Genomic DNA, 22,365 nt, shown 5'->3' with positions numbered 1-22,365 from the left:
ACACCACAGAGGTTAAGAGAAGCAAGGAACCATTGTGACCCAATGCAGGCTAACAATCTAATGATCCCTTGTGGCACCAGGGGGTATAAAAAGGGCCAGGGATGGATTGTTACAGCACGGGGACCAATAGAAGCAAGGATCTATTATGCCACCGTGGAGGCCAAGAATCAAATGATTCATTGTGACATCAAGTGGCCTAAAAGGGCATGGGATGCATTGTGACAGCACAGGGGTTAAGAGAAGCAAGGATCCATTGTGACCCAATGGAGGCTAATAATCCCAGGATCCCATTTGACACCAGGGGGCGTAAAAGGGCCAGGGATGAATTGTGACAGCATGGGGCCCAATAGAAACAAGGAACCATTATGACACCATGGTGGCCAAGAATCCAATGGTTCATTGTAAAACCAAGTGGCCTAAAAGAGCTTGGAATGCATGGTGACACCACAGAGGTTAAGAGAAGCAAGGAACCATTGTGACCCAATGCAGGCTAACAATCTAATGATCCCTTGTGACACCAATGGGCCTAAAAGGGGCAGGGATGTATTGTGAAAGCATGGGGCCCAATGAAAACCTGGTACAATTCTGCCACCATGTAGGCCAAGAATTAAATGATTCATTGTGACATCAAGTGGCCTAACAGGGCATGGGATGCATTTTGAAAGCACAGGGGTTAAGAGAAGCAAGGATCCATTGTGACCCAATGGAGGCTAATAATCCCAGGATCCCATTTGACACCAGGGGCCGTAAAAGGGCCAGGGATGAATTGTGATAGCATGGGGCCCAATAGAAACAAGGAACCATTATGCCACCATGGAGGCCAAGAATCAAATGATGCATTGTGACATCAAGTGGCCTAAAAGGGCATGGGATGCATTGTGACACCACAGGGGTTAAGAGAAGCAAGGAACCATTGTGACCCAATGCAGGCTAACAATCTAAGAATCCCCTTTGACACCAGGGGGCACAAAAGGACCACGGATGAACTGTGACAGCATGCGGACCTATAGAAGCAAGGAACCATTATGACACCATGACGGCCAAGAATCGACTGGTTCATTGTACGACCAAGTGGCCTAAAACGCTTGGAATGCATTGTGACACCACAGAGGTTAAGAGAAGCAAGGATCCATTGTTACCCAATGGAGGCTAACAATCTAATGATCCCTTGTGGCACCAGGGGGTATAAAAAGGGCCAGGGATGGATTGTTACAGCACGGGGACCAATAGAAGCAAGGATCTGTTATGCCACCGTGGAGGCCAAGAATCAAATGATTCATTGTGACATCAAGTGGCCTAAAAGGGCATGGGATGCATTGTGACACCACAGGGGTTAAGAGAAGCAAGGATCCATTGTGACCCAATGCAGGCTAACAATCTAATGATCCCTTGTGACACCAATGGGCCTAAAAGGGGCAGGGATGTATTGTGAAAGCATGGGGCCCAAGTAAAACCTGGTACAAATATGCCACCATGGAGGCCAAGAATCAAATGATTCATTGTGACATCAAGTGGCCTAAAAGGGCATGGGATGCTTTGTGACAGCACAAGGGTTAAGAGAAGCAAGGATCCATTGTGACCCAATGCAGGCTAATAATCCCAGGATCCCATTTGACACCAGGGGGCGTAAAAGGGCCAGGGATGAATTGTGATAGCATGGGGCCCAATAGAAACAAGGAACCATTATGACACCATGGAGGCCAAGAATCAAATGATTCATTGTGACATCAAGTGGCCTAAAAGGGCATGGGATGCATTGTGACACCACAGAGGTTAAGAGAAGCAAGGAACCATTGTGACCCAATGGAGGCTAACAATCTAATGATCCCTTGTGACACCAATGGGCCTATAAGGGCCAGGGATGGATTGTTACAGCACGGGGACCAATAGAAGCAAGGATCTATTATGCCACCATGGAGGCGAAGAATCAAATAATTCATTGTGACATCATGTGGCCTAAAAGGTCATGGGATGCATTGTGACAGCACAGGGGTTAAGAGAAACAAGGATCCATTGTGACCCAATGCAGGCTAACAATCTAATGATCCCTTGTGACACCAATGGGCCTAAAAGGGGCAGGGATGAATTATGAAAGCATGGGGCCCAATTAAAACCTGGTACAATTACGCCACATTGGAGGCCAAGAATCAAATGATTCATTGTGACATCAAGTGGCCTAAAAGGGCATGGGATGCATTGTGACACCACAGGGGTTAAGAGAAGCAAGGAACCATTGTGACCCAATGCAGGCTAATAATCCCAGGATCCCATTTGACACCAGGGGGCGTAAAAGGGCCAGGGATGAATTGTGAAAGCATGGGGCCCAATAGAAACAAGGAACCATTATGACACCATGGAGGCCAAGAATCAAATGATTCATTGTAAGGCCAAGTGGAATAAAAGGGCTTGGAATGCATGGTGACACCACAGAGGTTAAGAGAAGCAAGGAACCATTGTGACCCAATGCAGGCTAACAATCTAATGATCCCTTGTGGCACCAGGGGGTATAAAAAGGGCCAGGGATGGATTGTTACAGCACGGGGACCAATAGAAGCAAGGATCTATTATGCCACCGTGGAGGCCAAGAATCAAATGATTCATTGTGACATCAAGTGGCCTAAAAGGGCATGGGATGCATTGTGACAGCACAGGGGTTAAGAGAAGCAAGGATCCATTGTGACCCAATGCAGGCTAATAATCCCAGGATCCCATTTGACACCAGGGGGCGTAAAAGGGCCAGGGATGAATTGTGACAGCATGGGGCCCAATAGAAACAAGGAACCATTATGACACCATGGAGGCCAAGAATCAAAAGATTCATTGTGACATCAAGTGGCCTAAAAGGGCATGGGATGCATTGTGACACCACAGGGGTTAAGAGAAGCAAGGAACCATTGTGACCCAATGCAGGCTAACAATCTAATGATCCCTTGTGACACCAATGGGCCTAAAAGGGGCAGGGATGTATTGTGAAAGCATGGGGCCCAATTAAAACCTGGTACAATTACGCCACCATGGAGGCCAAGAATTAAATGATTCATTGTGACATCAAGTGGCCTAAAAGGGCATGGGATGCATTGTGACACCACAGGGGTTAAGAGAAGCAAGGAACCATTGTGACCCAATGGAGGCTAACAATCTAAGAATCCCCTTTGACACCAGGGGGCACAAAAGGACCACGGATGAACTGTGACAGCATGGGGACCTATAGAAGCAAGGAACCATTATGACACCATGAAGGCCAAGAATCAAATGATTCATTGTAAGGCCAAGTGGCCTAAAAGGGCTTGGAATGCATGGTGACACCACAGAGGTTAAGAGAAGCAAGGAACCATTGTGACCCAATGCAGGCTAACAATCTAATGATGATCCCTTGAGGCACCAGGGGGTATAAAAAGGGACAGGGTTGGATTGTTACAGCACGGGGACCAATAGAATCAAGGATCTATTATGCCACCGTGGAGGCCAAGAATCAAATGATTCATTGTGACATCAAGTGGCCTAAAAGGGCATGGGATGCATTGTGACACCACAGAGGTTAAGAGAAGCAAGGAACCATTGTGACCCAATGCAGGCTAACAATCTAATGATCCCTTGTGACACCAAAGGGCCTAAAAGGGGCAGGGATGAATTGTGACAGCATGGGGCCCAATAGAAACAAGGAACCATTATGACACCATGGAGGCCAAGAATCAAATGATTCATTGTGACATCAAGTGGCCTAAAAGGGCATGGGATGCATTGTGACACCACAGAGGTTAAGAGAAGCAAGGAACCATTGTGACCCAATGCAGGCTAACAATCTAATGATCCCTTGTGACACCAATGGGCCTAAAAGGGGCAGGGATGAATTGTGAAAGCATGGGGCCCAAGTAAAACCTGGTACAATTCTGCCACCATGGAGGCCAAGAATCAAATGATTCATTGTGACATCAAGTGGCCTAAAAGGGCATGGGATGCATTGTGACACCACAGGGGTTAAGAGAAGCAAGGAACCATTGTGACCCAATGCATTCTAACAATCTAAGAATCCCCTTTGACACCAGGGGGCGCAAAAGGACCACGGATGAACTCTGACAGCATGGGGACCTATAGAAGCAAGGAACCATTATGACACCATGAAGGCGAAGAATCAAAGTGTTCATTGTAAGACCAAGTGGCCTAAAAGGGCTTGGAATGCATGGTGACACCACAGAGGTTAAGAGAAGCAAGGAACCATTGTGACCCAATGCAGGCTAACAATGTAATGATCCCTTGTGGCACCAGGGGGTGTAAAAAGGGCCAGGGATGGATTGTTACAGCAAGGGAACCAATAAAGCAAGGATCTATTATGCCACCGTGGAGGCCAAGAATCAAATGATTCATTGTGACATCATGTGGCCTAAAAGGGCATGGGATGCATTGTGACAGCACAGGGGTTAAGAGAAGCAAGGATTCATTGTGACCCAATGGAGGCTAATAATCCCAGGATCCCATTTGACACCAGGGGGCGTAAAAGGGCCAGGGATGAATTGTGACAGCATGGGGCCCAATAGAAACAGGGAACCATTATGACACCATGGAGGCCAAGAATCAAATGATTCATTGTGACATCAAGTGGCCTAAAAGGGCATGGGATGCATTGTGACACCACAGAGGTTAAGAGAAGCAAGGAACCATTGTGACCCAATGCAGGCTAACAATCTAATGATCCCTTGTGACACCAATGGGCCTAAAAGGGCCAGGGATGAATTGTGAAAGCATGGGGCCCAAGTAAAACCTGGTACAAATATGCCACCATGGAGGCCAAGAATCAAATGATTCATTGTGACATCAAGTGGCCTAAAAGGGCATGGGATGCATTGTGACAGCACAAGGGTTAAGAGAAGCAAGGATCCATTGTGACCCAATGCAGGCTAATAATCCCAGGATCCCATTTGACACCAGGGGGCGTAAAAGGGCCAGGGATGGATTGTTACAGCACGGGGACCAATAGAAGCAAGGATCTATTATGCCACCATGGAGGCGAAGAATCAAATAATTCATTGTGACATCATGTGGCCTAAAAGGGCATGGGATGCATTGTGACAGCACAGGGGTTAAGAGAAACAAGGATCCATTGTGACCCAATGCAGGCTAACAATCTAATGATCCCTTGTGACACCAATGGGCCTAAAAGGGGCAGGGATGAATTATGAAAGCATGGGGCCCAATTAAAACCTGGTACAATTACGCCACATTGGAGGCCAAGAATCAAATGATTCATTGTGACATCAAGTGGCCTAAAAGGGCATGGGATGCATTGTGACACCACAGGGGTTAAGAGAAGCAAGGAACCATTGTGACCCAATGCAGGCTAACAATCTAAGAATCCCTTTTGACACCAGGGGGCGCAAAAGGACCACGGATGAACTGTGACAGCATGGGGACCTATAGAAGCAAGGAACCATTATGACACCATGGAGGCCAAGAATCAAATGGTTCATTGTAAGGCTAAGTGGCCTAAAAGGGCTTGGAATGCATGGTGACACCACAGAGGTTAAGAGAAGCAAGGAACCATTGTGACCCAATGCAGGCTAACAATCTAATGATCCCTTGTGGCACCAGGGGGTATAAAAAGGGCCAGGGATGGATTGTTACAGCACGGGGACCAATAGAAGCAAGGATCTATTATGCCACCGTGGAGGCCAAGAATCAAATGATTCATTGTGACATCAAGTGGCCTAAAAGGGCATGGGATGCATTGTGACAGCACAGGGGTTAAGAGAAGCAAGGATCCATTGTGACCCAATGGAGGCTAATAATCCCAGGATCCCATTTGACACCAGGGGGCGTAAAAGGGCCACGGATGAATTGTGACAGCATGGGGCCCAATAGAAACAAGGAACCATTATGACACCATGGAGGCCAAGAATCAAATGATTCATTGTGACATCAAGTGGCCTAAAAGGGCATGGGATGCATTGTGACACCACAGAGGTTAAGAGAAGCAAGGAACCATTGTGACCCAATGCAGGCTAACAATCTAATGATCCCTTGTGACACCAATGGGCCTAAAAGGGCCATGGATGTATTGTGAAAGCATGGGGCCCAAGTAAAACCTGGTACAAATATGCCTCCATGGAGGCCAAGAATCAAATGATTCATTGTGACATCAAGTGGCCTAAAAGGGCATGGGATGCATTGTGACAGCACAAGGGTTAAGAGAAGCAAGGATCCATTGTGACCCAATGCAGGCTAATAATCCCAGGATCCCATTTGACACCAGGGGGCGTAAAAGGGCCAGGGATGAATTGTGATAGCATGGGGCCCAATAGAAACAAGGAACCATTATGACACCATGGAGGCCAAGAATCAAATGATTCATTGTGACATCAAGTGGCCTAAAAGGGCATGGGATGCATTGTGACACCACAGAGGTTAAGAGAAGCAAGGAACCATTGTGACCCAATGGAGGCTAACAATCTAATGATCCCTTGTGACACCAATGGGCCTATAAGGGCCAGGGATGGATTGTTACAGCACGGGGACCAATAGAAGCAAGGATCTATTATGCCACCATGGAGGCGAAGAATCAAATAATTCATTGTGACATCATGTGGCCTAAAAGGGCATGGGATGCATTGTGACAGCACAGGGGTTAAGAGAAACAAGGATCCATTGTGACCCAATGCAGGCTAACAATCTAATGATCCCTTGTGACACCAATGGGCCTAAAAGGGGCAGGGATGAATTATGAAAGCATGGGGCCCAATTAAAACCTGGTACAATTACGCCACATTGGAGGCCAAGAATCAAATGATTCATTGTGACATCAAGTGGCCTAAAAGGGCATGGGATGCATTGTGACACCACAGGGGTTAAGAGAAGCAAGGAACCATTGTGACCGAATGCAGGCTAACAATCTAAGAATCCCTTTTGACACCAGGGGGCGCAAAAGGACCACGGATGAACTCTGACAGCATGGGGACCTATAGAAGCAAGGAACCATTATGACACCATGAAGGCCAAGAATCAAATGGTTCATTGTAAGGCCAAGTGGCCTAAAAGGGCTTGGAATGCATGGTGACACCACAGAGGTTAAGAGAAGCAAGGAACCAATGTGACCCAATGGAGGCTAACAATCTAATTATCCCTTGTGGCACCAGGGGGTGTAAAAAGGGCCAGGGATGGATTGTTACAGCAAGGGAACCAATAAAGCAAGGATCTATTATGCCACCGTGGAGGCCAAGAATCAAATGATTCATTGTGACATCATGTGGCCTAAAAGGGCATGGGATGCATTGTGACAGCACAGGGGTTAAGAGAAGCAAGGATCCATTGTGACCCAATGGAGGCTAATAATCCCAGGATCCCATTTGACACCAGGGGGCGTAAAAGGGCCAGGGATGAATTGTGACAGCATGGGGCCCAATAGAAACAGGGAACCATTATGACACCTTGGAGGCCAAGAATCAAATGATTCATTGTGACATCAAGTGGCCTAAAAGGGCATGGGATGCATTGTGACACCACAGAGGTTAAGAGAAGCAAGGAACCATTGTGACCCAATGCAGGCTAACAATCTAATGATCCCTTGTGACACCAATGGGCCTAAAAGGGCCAGGGATGAATTGTGAAAGCATGGGGCCCAAGTAAAACCTGGTACAAATATGCCACCATGGAGGCCAAGAATCAAATGATTCATTGTGACATCAAGTGGCCTAAAAGGGCATGGGATGCATTGTGACACCACAGAGGTTAAGAGAAGCAAGGAACCATTGTGACCCAATGCAGGCTAACAATCTAATGATCCCTTGTGGCACCAATGGGCCTAAAAGGGGCGGGGATGAATTGTGAAAGCATGGGGCCCAAGTAAAACCAGGTACAATTATGCCACCATGGAGGCCAAGAATCAAATGATTCATTGTGACATCAAGTGGCCTAAAAGGGCATGGGATGCATTGTGACACCACAGGGGTTAAGAGAAGCAAGGAACCATTGTGACCCAATGCAGGCTAACAATCTAAGAATCCCCTTTGACACCAGGGGGCACAAAAGGACCACGGATGAACTGTGACAGCATGGGGACCTATAGAAGCAAGGAACCATTATGACACCATGAAGGCCAAGAATCAAATGATTCATTGTAAGGCCAAGTGGCCTAAAAGGGCTTGGAATGCATGGTGACACCACAGAGGTTAAGAGAAGCAAGGAACCATTGTGACCCAATGCAGGCTAACAATCTAATGATGATCCCTTGAGGCACCAGGGGGTATAAAAAGGGACAGGGTTGGATTGTTACAGCACGGGGACCAATAGAATCAAGGATCTATTATGCCACCGTGGAGGCCAAGAATCAAATGATTCATTGTGACATCAAGTGGCCTAAAAGGGCATGGGATGCATTGTGACACCACAGAGGTTAAGAGAAGCAAGGAACCATTGTGACCCAATGCAGGCTAACAATCTAATGATCCCTTGTGACACCAAAGGGCCTAAAAGGGGCAGGGATGAATTGTGACAGCATGGGGCCCAATAGAAACAAGGAACCATTATGACACCATGGAGGCCAAGAATCAAATGATTCATTGTGACATCAAGTGGCCTAAAAGGGCATGGGATGCATTGTGACACCACAGAGGTTAAGAGAAGCAAGGAACCATTGTGACCCAATGCAGGCTAACAATCTAATGATCCCTTGTGACACCAATGGGCCTAAAAGGGGCAGGGATGAATTGTGAAATCATGGGGCCCAAGTAAAACCTGGTACAATTCTGCCACCATGGAGGCCAAGAATCAAATGATTCATTGTGACATCAAGTGGCCTAAAAGGGCATGGGATGCATTGTGACACCACAGGGGTTAAGAGAAGCAAGGAACCATTGTGACCCAATGCATTCTAACAATCTAAGAATCCCCTTTGACACCAGGGGGCGCAAAAGGACCACGGATGAACTCTGACAGCATGGGGACCTATAGAAGCAAGGAACCATTATGACACCATGAAGGCGAAGAATCAAAGTGTTCATTGTAAGACCAAGTGGCCTAAAAGGGCTTGGAATGCATGGTGACACCACAGAGGTTAAGAGAAGCAAGGAACCATTGTGACCCAATGCAGGCTAACAATGTAATGATCCCTTGTGGCACCAGGGGGTGTAAAAAGGGCCAGGGATGGATTGTTACAGCAAGGGAACCAATAAAGCAAGGATCTATTATGCCACCGTGGAGGCCAAGAATCAAATGATTCATTGTGACATCAAGTGGCCTAAAAGGGCATGGGATGCATTGTGACAGCACAGGGGTTAAGAGAAGCAAGGATCCATTGTGACCCAATGGAGGCTAATAATCCCAGGATCCCATTTGACACCAGGGGGCGTAAAAGGGCCAGGGATGAATTGTGACAGCATGGGGCCCAATAGAAACAGGGAACCATTATGACACCATGGAGGCCAAGAATCAAATGATTCATTGTGACATGAAGTGGCCTAAAAGGGCATGGGATGCATTGTGACACCACAGAGGTTAAGAGAAGCAAGGAACCATTGTGACCCAATGCAGGCTAACAATCTAATGATCCCTTGTGACACCAATGGGCCTAAAAGGGCCAGGGATGAATTGTGAAAGCATGGGGCCCAAGTAAAACCTGGTACAAATATGCCACCATGGAGGCCAAGAATCAAATGATTCATTGTGACATCAAGTGGCCTAAAAGGGCATGGGATGCATTGTGACAGCACAAGGGTTAAGAGAAGCAAGGATCCATTGTGACCCAATGCAGGCTAATAATCCCAGGATCCCATTTGACACCAGGGGGCGTAAAAGGGCCAGGGATGCATTGTTACAGCACGGGGACCAATAGAAGCAAGGATCTTTTATGCCACCATGGAGGCGAAGAATCAAATAATTCATTGTGACATCATGTGGCCTAAAAGGGCATGGGATGCATTGTGACAGCACAGGGGTTAAGAGAAACAAGGATCCATTGTGACCCAATGCAGGCTAACAATCTAATGATCCCTTGTGACACCAATGGGCCTAAAAGGGGCAGGGATGAATTATGAAAGCATGGGGCCCAATTAAAACCTGGTACAATTACGCCACATTGGAGGCCAAGAATCAAATGATTCATTGTGACATCAAGTGGCCTAAAAGGGCATGGGATGCATTGTGACACCACAGGGGTTAAGAGAAGCAAGGAACCATTGTGACCCAATGCAGGCTAACAATCTAAGAATCCCTTTTGACACCAGGGGGCGCAAAAGGACCACGGATGAACTGTGACAGCATGGGGACCTATAGAAGCAAGGAACCATTATGACACCATGGAGGCCAAGAATCAAATGGTTCATTGTAAGGCTAAGTGGCCTAAAAGGGCTTGGAATGCATGGTGACACCACAGAGGTTAAGAGAAGCAAGGAACCATTGTGACCCAATGCAGGCTAACAATCTAATGATCCCTTGTGGCACCAGGGGGTATAAAAAGGGCCAGGGATGGATTGTTACAGCACGGGGACCAATAGAAGCAAGGATCTATTATGCCACCGTGGAGGCCAAGAATCAAATGATTCATTGTGACATCAAGTGGCCTAAAAGGGCATGGGATGCATTGTGACAGCACAGGGGTTAAGAGAAGCAAGGAACCATTGTGACCCAATGCAGGCTAACAATCTAATGATCCCTTGTGGCACCAGGGGTTATAAAAAGGGCCAGGGATGGATTGTTACAGCAAGGGAACCAATAAAGCAAGGATCTATTATGCCACCGTGGAGGCCAAGAATCAAATGATTCATTGTGACATCAAGTGGCCTAAAAGGGCATGGGATGCATTGTGACAGCACAGGGGTTAAGAGAAGCAAGGATCCATTGTGACCCAATGGAGGCTAATAATCCCAGGATCCCATTTGACACCAGGGGGCGTAAAAGGGCCAGGGATGAATTGTGACAGCATGGGGCCCAATAGAAACAAGGAACCATTATGACACCATGGAGGCCAAGAATCAAAAGATTCATTGTGACATCAAGTGGCCTAAAAGGGCATGGGATGCATTGTGACACCACAGGGGTTAAGAGAAGCAAGGAACCATTGTGACCCAATGCAGGCTAACAATCTAATGATCCCTTGTGACACCAATGGGCCTAAAAGGGGCAGGGATGTATTGTGAAAGCATGGGGCCCAATTAAAACCTGGTACAATTACGCCACCATGGAGGCCAAGAATTAAATGATTCATTGTGACATCAAGTGGCCTAAAAGGGCATGGGATGCATTGTGACACCACAGGGGTTAAGAGAAGCAAGGAACCATTGTGACCCAATGCAGGCTAACAATCTAAGAATCCCCTTTGACACCAGGGGGCACAAAAGGACCACGGATGAACTGTGACAGCATGGGGACCTATAGAAGCAAGGAACCATTATGACACCATGAAGGCCAAGAATCAAATGATTCATTGTAAGGCCAAGTGGCCTAAAAGGGCTTGGAATGCATGGTGACACCACAGAGGTTAAGAGAAGCAAGGAACCATTGTGACCCAATGCAGGCTAACAATCTAATGATGATCCCTTGAGGCACCAGGGGGTATAAAAAGGGACAGGGTTGGATTGTTACAGCACGGGGACCAATAGAATCAAGGATCTATTATGCCACCGTGGAGGCCAAGAATCAAATGATTCATTGTGACATCAAGTGGCCTAAAAGGGCATGGGATGCATTGTGACACCACAGAGGTTAAGAGAAGCAAGGAACCATTGTGACCCAATGCAGGCTAACAATCTAATGATCCCTTGTGACACCAAAGGGCCTAAAAGGGGCAGGGATGAATTGTGACAGCATGGGGCCCAATAGAAACAAGGAACCATTATGACACCATGGAGGCCAAGAATCAAATGATTCATTGTGACATCAAGTGGCCTAAAAGGGCATGGGATGCATTGTGACACCACAGGGGTTAAGAGAAGCAAGGAACCATTGTGACACAATGCATTCTAACAATCTAAGAATCCCCTTTGACACCAGGGGGCGCAAAAGGACCACGGATGAACTCTGACAGCATGGGGACCTATAGAAGCAAGGAACCATTATGACACCATGAAGGCGAAGAATCAAAGTGTTCATTGTAAGACCAAGTGGCCTAAAAGGGCTTGGAATGCATGGTGACACCACAGAGGTTAAGAGAAGCAAGGAACCATTGTGACCCAATGCAGGCTAACAATGTAATGATCCCTTGTGGCACCAGGGGGTGTAAAAAGGGCCAGGGATGGATTGTTACAGCAAGGGAACCAATAAAGCAAGGATCTATTATGCCACCGTGGAGGCCAAGAATCAAATGATTCATTGTGACATCATGTGGCCTAAAAGGGCATGGGATGCATTGTGACAGCACAGGGGTTAAGAGAAGCAAGGATCCATTGTGACCCAATGGAGGCTAATAATCCCAGGATCCCATTTGACACCAGGGGGCGTAAAAGGGCCAGGGATGAATTGTGACAGCATGGGGCCCAATAGAAACAGGGAACCATTATGACACCATGGAGGCCAAGAATCAAATGATTCATTGTGACATCAAGTGGCCTAAAAGGGCATGGGATGCATTGTGACACCACAGAGGTTAAGAGAAGCAAGGAACCATTGTGACCCAATGCAGGCTAACAATCTAATGATCCCTTGTGACACCAATGGGCCTAAAAGGGCCAGGGATGAATTGTGAAAGCATGGGGCCCAAGTAAAACCTGGTACAAATATGCCACCATGGAGGCCAAGAATCAAATGATTCATTGTGACATCAAGTGGCCTAAAAGGGCATGGGATGCATTGTGACAGCACAAGGGTTAAGAGAAGCAAGGATCCATTGTGACCCAATGCAGGCTAATAATCCCAGGATCCCATTTGACACCAGGGGGCGTAAAAGGGCCAGGGATGCATTGTTACAGCACGGGGACCAATAGAAGCAAGGATCTTTTATGCCACCATGGAGGCGAAGAATCAAATAATTCATTGTGACATCATGTGGCCTAAAAGGGCATGGGATGCATTGTGACAGCACAGGGGTTAAGAGAAACAAGGATCCATTGTGACCCAATGCAGGCTAACAATCTAATGATCCCTTGTGACACCAATGGGCCTAAAAGGGCCAGGGATGAATTATGAAAGCATGGGGCCCAATTAAAACCTGGTACAATTACGCCACATTGGAGGCCAAGAATCAAATGATTCATTGTGACATCAAGTGGCCTAAAAGGGCATGGGATGCATTGTGACACCACAGGGGTTAAGAGAAGCAAGGAACCATTGTGACCCAATGCAGGCTAACAATCTAAGAATCCCTTTTGACACCAGGGGGCGCAAAAGGACCACGGATGAACTGTGACAGCATGGGGACCTATAGAAGCAAGGAACCATTATGACACCATGGAGGCCAAGAATCAAATGGTTCATTGTAAGGCTAAGTGGCCTAAAAGGGCTTGGAATGCATGGTGACACCACAGAGGTTAAGAGAAGCAAGGAACCATTGTGACCCAATGCAGGCTAACAATCTAATGATCCCTTGTGGCACCAGGGGGTATAAAAAGGGCCAGGGATGGATTGTTACAGCACGGGGACCAATAGAAGCAAGGATCTATTATGCCACCGTGGAGGCCAAGAATCAAATGATTCATTGTGACATCAAGTGGCCTAAAAGGGCATGGGATGCATTGTGACAGCACAGGGGTTAAGAGAAGCAAGGATCCATTGTGACCCAATGGAGGCTAATAATCCCAGGATCCCATTTGACACCAGGGGGCGTAAAAGGGCCAGGGATGAATTGTGATAGCATGGGGCCCAATAGAAACAAGGAACCATTATGCCACCATGGAGGCCAAGAATCAAATGATGCATTGTGACATCAAGTGGCCTAAAAGGGCATGGGATGCATTGTGACACCACAGGGGTTAAGAGAAGCAAGGAACCATTGTGACCCAATGCAGGCTAACAATCTAATGATCCCTTGTGACACCAATGGGCCTAAAAGGGGCAGGGATGTATTGTGAAAGCAAGGGGCCCAATTAAAACCTGGTTCAATTACGCCACCATGGAGGCCAAGAATCAAATAATTCATTGTGACATCAAGTGGCCTAAAAGGGCATGGGATGCATTGTGACACCACAGAGGTTAAGAGAAGCAAGGAACCATTGTGACCCAATGCAGGCTAACAATCTAATGATCCCTTGTGACACCAATGGGCCTAAAAGGGCCAGGGATAAATTGTGAAAGCATGGGGCCCAAGTAAAACCTGGTACAAATATGCCACCATGTAGGCCAAGAATCAAATGATTCATTGTGACATCAAGTGGCCTAAAAGGGCATGGGATGCATTGTGACACCACAGGGGTTAAGAGAAGCAAGGATCCATTGTGACCCAATGCAGGCTAATAATCCCAGGATCCCATTTGACACCAGGGGGCGTAAAAGGGCCAGGGATGGATTGTTACAGCACGGGGACCAATAGAAGCAAGGATCTATTATGCCACCATGGAGGCGAAGAATCAAATAATTCATTGTGACATCATGTGGCCTAAAAGGTCATGGGATGCATTGTGACAGCACAGGGGTTAAGAGAAACAAGGATCCATTGTGACCCAATGCAGGCTAACAATCTAATGATCCCTTGTGACACCAATGGGCCTAAAAGGGCCAGGGATGAATTGTGAAAGCATGGGGCCCAAGTAAAACCTGGTACAATTACGCCACATTGGAGGCCAAGAATCAAATGACTCATTGTGACATCAAGTGGCCTAAAAGGGCATGGGATGCATTGTGACAGCACAGGGGTTAAGAGAAGCAAGGAACCATTGTGACCCAATGCAGGCTAACAATCTAAGAATCCCTTTTGACACCAGGGGGCGCAAAAGGACCACGGATGAACTGTGACAGCATGGGGACCTATAGAAGCAAGGAACCATTATGACACCATGGAGGCCAAGAATCAAATGGTTCATTGTAAGGCTAAGTGGCCTAAAAGGGCTTGGAATGCATGGTGACACCACAGAGGTTAAGAGAAGCAAGGAACCATTGTGACCCAATGCAGGCTAACAATCTAATTATCCCTTGTGGCACCAGGGGGTATAAAAAGGGCCAGGGATGGATTGTTACAGCACGGGGACCAATAGAAGCAAGGATCTATTATGCCACCGTGGAGGCCAAGAATCAAATGATTCATTGTGACATTAAGTGGCCTAAAAGGGCATGGGATGCATTGTGACAGCACAGGGGTTAAGAGAAGCAAGGATCCATTGTGACCCAATGCAGGCTAATAATCCCAGGATCCCATTTGACACCAGGGGGCGTAAAAGGGCCAGGGATGAATTGTGACAGCATGGGGCCCAATAGAAACAAGGAACCATTATGACACCATGGTGGCCAAGAATCAAATGGTTCATTGTAAAACCAAGTGGCCTAAAAGGGCTTGGAATGCATGGTGACACCACAGAGGTTAAGAGAAGCAAGGAACCATTGTGACCCAATGCAGGCTAACAATCTAATGATCCCTTGTGACACCAATGGGCCTAAAAGGGGCAGGGATGTATTGTGAAAGCATGGGGCCCAATGAAAACCTGGTACAATTACGCCACCATGTAGGCCAAGAATTAAATGATTCATTGTGACATCAAGTGGCCTAACAGGGCATGGGATGCATTGTGAAAGCACAGGGGTTAAGAGAAGCAAGGATCCATTGTGACCCAATGGAGGCTAATAATCCCAGGATCCCATTTGACACCAGGGGGCCGTAAAAGGGCCAGGGATGAATTGTGATAGCATGGGGCCCAATAGAAACAAGGAACCATTATGCCACCATGGAGGCCAAGAATCAAATGATGCATTGTGACATCAAGTGGCCTAAAAGGGCATGGGATGCATTGTGACACCACAGGGGTTAAGAGAAGCAAGGAACCATTGTGACCCAATGCAGGCTAACAATCTAATGATCCCTTGTGACACCAATGGGCCTAAAAGGGGCAGGGATGTATTGTGAAAGCATGGGGCCCAATTAAAACCTGGTACAATTACGCCACCATGGAGGCCAAGAATTAAATGATTCATTGTGACATCAAGTGGCCTAAAAGGGCATGGGATGCATTGTGACAGCACAGGGGTTAAGAGAAGCAAGGAACCATTGTGACCCAATGGAGGCTAACAATCTAAGAATCCCTTTTGACACCAGGGGGCACAAAAGGACCACGGATGAACTGTGACAGCATGGGGACCAATAGAAGCAAGGAACCATTATGACACCATGAAGGCCAAGAATCGACTGGTTCATTGTAAGACCAAGTGGCCTAAAAGCGCTTGGAATGCATTGTGACACCACAGAGGTTAAGAGAAGCAAGGATCCATTGTTACCCAATGGAGGCTAACAATGTAATGATCCCTTGTGGCACCAGGGGGTATAAAAAGGGCCAGGGATGGATTGTTACAGCACGGGGACCAATAGAAGCAAGGATCTGTTATGCCACCATGGAGGCCAAGAATCAAATGATTCATTGTGACATCAAGTGGCCTAAAAGGGCATGGGATGCATTGTGAAAGCACAGGGGTTAAGAGAAGCAAGGATCCATTGTGACCCAATGGAGGCTAATAATCCCAGGATCCCATTTGACACCAATGGGCCTAAAAGGGGCAGGGATGAATTGTGAAAGCATGGGGCCCAAGTAAAACCAGGTACAATTATGCCACCATGGAGGCCAAGAATCAAATGATTCATTGTGACATCAAGTGGCCTAAAAGGGCATGGGATGCATTGTGACACCACAGGGGTTAAGAGAAGCAAGGAACCATTGTGACCCAATGCAGGCTAACAATCTAACAATCCCTTTTGACACCAGGGGGCGCAAAAGGACCACGGATGAACTCTGACAGCATGCGGACCTATAGAAGCAAGGAACCATTATGACACCATGAAGGCCAAGAATCAAATGGTTCATTGTAAGGCCAAGTGGCCTAAAAGGGCTTGGAATGCATGGTGACACCACAGAGGTTAAGAGAAGCAAGGAACCATTGTGACCCAATGCAGGCTAACAATCTAATGATCCCTTGTGGCACCAGGGGTTATAAAAAGGGCCAGGGATGGATTGTTACAGCACGGGGACCAATAGAAGCAAGGATCTATTATGCCACCATGGAGGCCAAGAATCAAATGATTCATTGTGACATCATGTGGCCTAAAAGGGCATGGGATGCATTGTGACAGCACAGGGGTTAAGAGAAGCAAGGATCCATTGTGACCCAATGGAGGCTAATAATCCCAGGATCCCATTTGACACCAGGGGGCGTAAAAGGGCCAGGGATGAATTGTGACAGCATGGGGCCCAATAGAAACAAGGAACCATTATGACACCATGGAGGCCAAGAATCAAATGATTCATTGTGACATCAAGTGGCCTAAAAGGGCATGGGATGCATTGTGACACCACAGAGGTTAAGAGAAGCAAGGAACCATTGTGACCCAATGCAGGCTAACAATCTAATGATCCCTTGTGACACCAATGGGCCTAAAAGGGCCAGGGATGTATTGTGAAAGCATGGGGCCCAAGTAAAACCTGGTACAAATATGCCACCATGGAGGCCAAGAATCAAATGATTCATTGTGACATCAAGTGGCCTAAAAGGGCATGGGATGCATTGTGACAGCACAAGGGTTAAGAGAAGCAAGGATCCATTGTGACCCAATGCAGGCTAGTAATCCCAGGATCCCATTTGACACCAGGGGGCGTAAAAGGGCCAGGGATGAATTGTGATAGCATGGGGCCCAATAGAAACAAGGAACCATTATGACACCATGGAGGCCAAGAATCAAATGATTCATTGTGACATCAAGTGGCCTAAAAGGGCATGGGATGCATTGTGACACCACAGAGGTTAAGAGAAGCAAGGAACCATTGTGACCCAATGGAGGCTAACAATCTAATGATCCCTTGTGACACCAATGGGCCTATAAGGGCCAGGGATGGATTGTTACAGCACGGGGACCAATAGAAGCAAGGATCTATTATGCCACCATGGAGGCGAAGAATCAAATAATTCATTGTGACATCATGTGGCCTAAAAGGGCATGGGATGCATTGTGACAGCACAGGGGTTAAGAGAAACAAGGATCCATTGTGACCCAATGCAGGCTAACAATCTAATGATCCCTTGTGACACCAATGGGCCTAAAAGGGGCAGGGATGAATTATGAAAGCATGGGGCCCAATTAAAACCTGGTACAATTACGCCACATTGGAGGCCAAGAATCAAATGATTCATTGTGACATCAAGTGGCCTAAAAGGGCATGGGATGCATTGTGACACCACAGGGGTTAAGAGAAGCAAGGAACCATTGTGACCGAATGCAGGCTAACAATCTAAGAATCCCTTTTGACACCAGGGGGCGCAAAAGGACCACGGATGAACTGTGACAGCATGGGGACCTATAGAAGCAAGGAACCATTATGACACCATGAAGGCCAAGAATCAAATGGTTCATTGTAAGGCCAAGTGGCCTAAAAGGGCTTGGAATGCATGGTGACACCACAGAGGTTAAGAGAAGCAAGGAACCATTGTGACCCAATGGAGGCTAACAATCTAATTATCCCTTGTGGCACCAGGGGGTGTAAAAAGGGCCAGGGATGGATTGTTACAGCAAGGGAACCAATAAAGCAAGGATCTATTATGCCACCGTGGAGGCCAAGAATCAAATGATTCATTGTGACATCATGTGGCCTAAAAGGGCATGGGATGCATTGTGACAGCACAGGGGTTAAGAGAAGCAAGGATCCATTGTGACCCAATGGAGGCTAATAATCCCAGGATCCCATTTGACACCAGGGGGCGTAAAAGGGCCAGGGATGAATTGTGACAGCATGGGGCCCAATAGAAACAGGGAACCATTATGACACCATGGAGGCCAAGAATCAAATGATTCATTGTGACATCAAGTGGCCTAAAAGGGCATGGGATGCATTGTGACACCACAGAGGTTAAGAGAAGCAAGGAACCATTGTGACCCAATGCAGGCTAACAATCTAATGATCCCTTGTGACACCAATGGGCCTAAAAGGGCCAGGGATGAATTGTGAAAGCATGGGGCCCAAGTAAAACCTGGTACAAATATGCCACCATGGAGGCCAAGAATCAAATGATTCATTGTGACATCAAGTGGCCTAAAAGGGCATGGGATGCATTGTGACACCACAGAGGTTAAGAGAAGCAAGGAACCATTGTGACCCAATGCAGGCTAACAATCTAATGATCCCTTGTGGCACCAATGGGCCTAAAAGGGGCAGGGATGAATTGTGAAAGCATGGGGCCCAAGTAAAACCAGGTACAATTATGCCACCATGGAGGCCAAGAATCAAATGATTCATTGTGACATCAAGTGGCCTAAAAGGGCATGGGATGCATTGTGACACCACAGGGGTTAAGAGAAGCAAGGAACCATTGTGACCCAATGCAGGCTAACAATCTAACAATCCCTTTTGACACCTGGGGGCGCAAAAGGACCACGGATGAACTCTGACAGCATGCGGACCTATAGAAGCAAGGAACCATTATGACACCATGAAGGCCAAGAATCAAATTGTTCATTGTAAGACCAAGTGGCCTAAAAGTGCTTGGAATGCATGGTGACACCACAGAGGTTAAGAGAAGCAAGGAACCATTGTGACCCAATGCAGGCTAACAATCTAATGATCCCTTGTGGCACCAGGGGTTATAAAAAGGGCCAGGGATGGATTGTTACAGCACGGGGACCAATAGAAGCAAGGATCTATTATGCCACCATGGAGGCCAAGAATCAAATGATTCATTGTGACATCATGTGGCCTAAAAGGGCATGGGATGCATTGTGACAGCACAGGGGTTAAGAGAAGCAAGGATCCATTGTGACCCAATGGAGGCTAATAATCCCAGGATCCCATTTGACACCAGGGGGCGTAAAAGGGCCAGGGATGAATTGTGACAGCATGGGGCCCAATAGAAACAAGGAACCATTATGACACCATGGAGGCCAAGAATCAAATGATTCATTGTGACATCAAGTGGCCTAAAAGGGCATGGGATGCATTGTGACACCACAGAGGTTAAGAGAAGCAAGGAACCATTGTGACCCAATGCAGGCTAACAATCTAATGATCCCTTGTGACACCAATGGGCCTAAAAGGGCCAGGGATGTATTGTGAAAGCATGGGGCCCAAGTAAAACCTGGTACAAATATGCCACCATGGAGGCCAAGAATTAAATGATTCATTGTGACATCAAGTGGCCTAACAGGGCATGGGATGCATTGTGAAAGCACAGGGGTTAAGAGAAGCAAGGATCCATTGTGACCCAATGGAGGCTAATAATCCCAGGATCCCATTTGACACCAGGGGGCCGTAAAAGGGCCAGGGATGAATTGTGATAGCATGGGGCCCAATAGAAACAAGGAACCATTATGCAACCATGGAGGCCAAGAATCAAATGATGCATTGTGACATCAAGTGGCCTAAAAGGGCATGGGATGCATTGTGACACCACAGGGGTTAAGAGAAGCAAGGAACCATTGTGACCCAATGCAGGCTAACAATCTAATGATCCCTTGTGACACCAATGGGCCTAAAAGGGTCAGGGATGTATTGTGAAAGCATGGGGCCCAATTAAAACCTGGTACAATTACGCCACCATGGAGGCCAAGAATTAAATGATTCATTGTGACATCAAGTGGCCTAAAAGGGCATGGGATGCATTGTGACAGCACAGGGGTTAAGAGAAGCAAGGAACCATTGTGACCCAATGGAGGCTAACAATCTAAGAATCCCTTTTGACACCAGGGGGCACAAAAGGACCACGGATGAACTGTGACAGCATGGGGACCTATAGAAGCAAGGAACCATTATGACACCATGAAGGCCAAGAATCGACTGGTTCATTGTAAGACCAAGTGGCCTAAAAGCGCTTGGAATGCATTGTGACACCACAGAGGTTAAGAGAAGCAAGGATCCATTGTTACCCAATGGAGGCTAACAATCTAATGATCCCTTGTGGCACCAGGGGGTATAAAAAGGGCCAGGGATGGATTGTTACAGCACGGGGACCAATAGAAGCAAGGATCTGTTATGCCACCATGGAGGCCAAGAATCAAATGATTCATTGTGACATCAAGTGGCCTAAAAGGGCATGGGATGCATTGTGAAAGCACAGGGGTTAAGAGAAGCAAGGATCCATTGTGACCCAATGGAGGCTAATAATCCCAGGATCCCATTTGACACCAATGGGCCTAAAAGGGGCAGGGATGAATTGTGAAAGCATGGGGCCCAAGTAAAACCAGGTACAATTATGCCACCATGGAGGCCAAGAATCAAATGATTCATTGTGACATCAAGTGGCCTAAAAGGGCATGGGATGCATTGTGACACCACAGGGGTTAAGAGAAGCAAGGAACCATTGTGACCCAATGCAGGCTAACAATCTAACAATCCCTTTTGACACCAGGGGGCGCAAAAGGACCACGGATGAACTGTGACAGCATGCGGACCTATAGAAGCAAGGAACCATTATGACACCATGAAGGCCAAGAATCAAATGGTTCATTGTAAGACCAAGTGGCCTAAAAGGGCTTGGAATGCATGGTGACACCACAGAGGTTAAGAGAAGCAAGGAACCATTGTGACCCAATGCAGGCTAACAATCTAATGATCCCTTGTGGCACCAGGGGTTATAAAAAGGGCCAGGGATGGATTGTTACAGCACGGGGACCAATAGAAGCAAGGATCTATTATGCCACCATGGAGGCCAAGAATCAAATGATTCATTGTGACATCATGTGGCCTAAAAGGGCATGGGATGCATTGTGACAGCACAGGGGTTAAGAGAAGCAAGGATCCATTGTGACCCAATGGAGGCTAATAATCCCAGGATCCCATTTGACACCAGGGGGCGTAAAAGGGCCAGGGATGAATTCTGACAGCATGGGGCCCAATAGAAACAAGGAACCATTATGACACCATGGAGGCCAAGAATCAAATGATTCATTGTGACATCAAGTGGCCTAAAAGGGCATGGGATGCATTGTGACACCACAGAGGTTAAGAGAAGCAAGGAACCATTGTGACCCAATGCAGGCTAACAATCTAATGATCCCTTGTGACACCAATGGGCCTAAAAGGGGCAGGGATGTATTGTGAAAGCATGGGGCCCAAGTAAAACCTGGTACAAATATGCCAACATGGAGGCCAAGAATCAAATGATTCATTGTGACATCAAGTGGCCTAAAAGGGCATGGGATGCATTGTGACAGCACAAGGGTTAAGAGAAGCAAGGATCCATTGTGACCCAATGCAGGCTAATAATCCCAGGATCCCATTTGACACCAGGGGGCGTAAAAGGGCCAGGGATGAATTGTGATAGCATGGG

Source organism: Cinclus cinclus, chromosome 20 (genome assembly GCF_963662255.1).
Source record: "Cinclus cinclus chromosome 20, bCinCin1.1, whole genome shotgun sequence".
NCBI classification, from domain to species: Eukaryota; Metazoa; Chordata; class Aves; order Passeriformes; family Cinclidae; genus Cinclus; species Cinclus cinclus.
Note: the sequence above shows the minus strand (reverse complement) of the source record.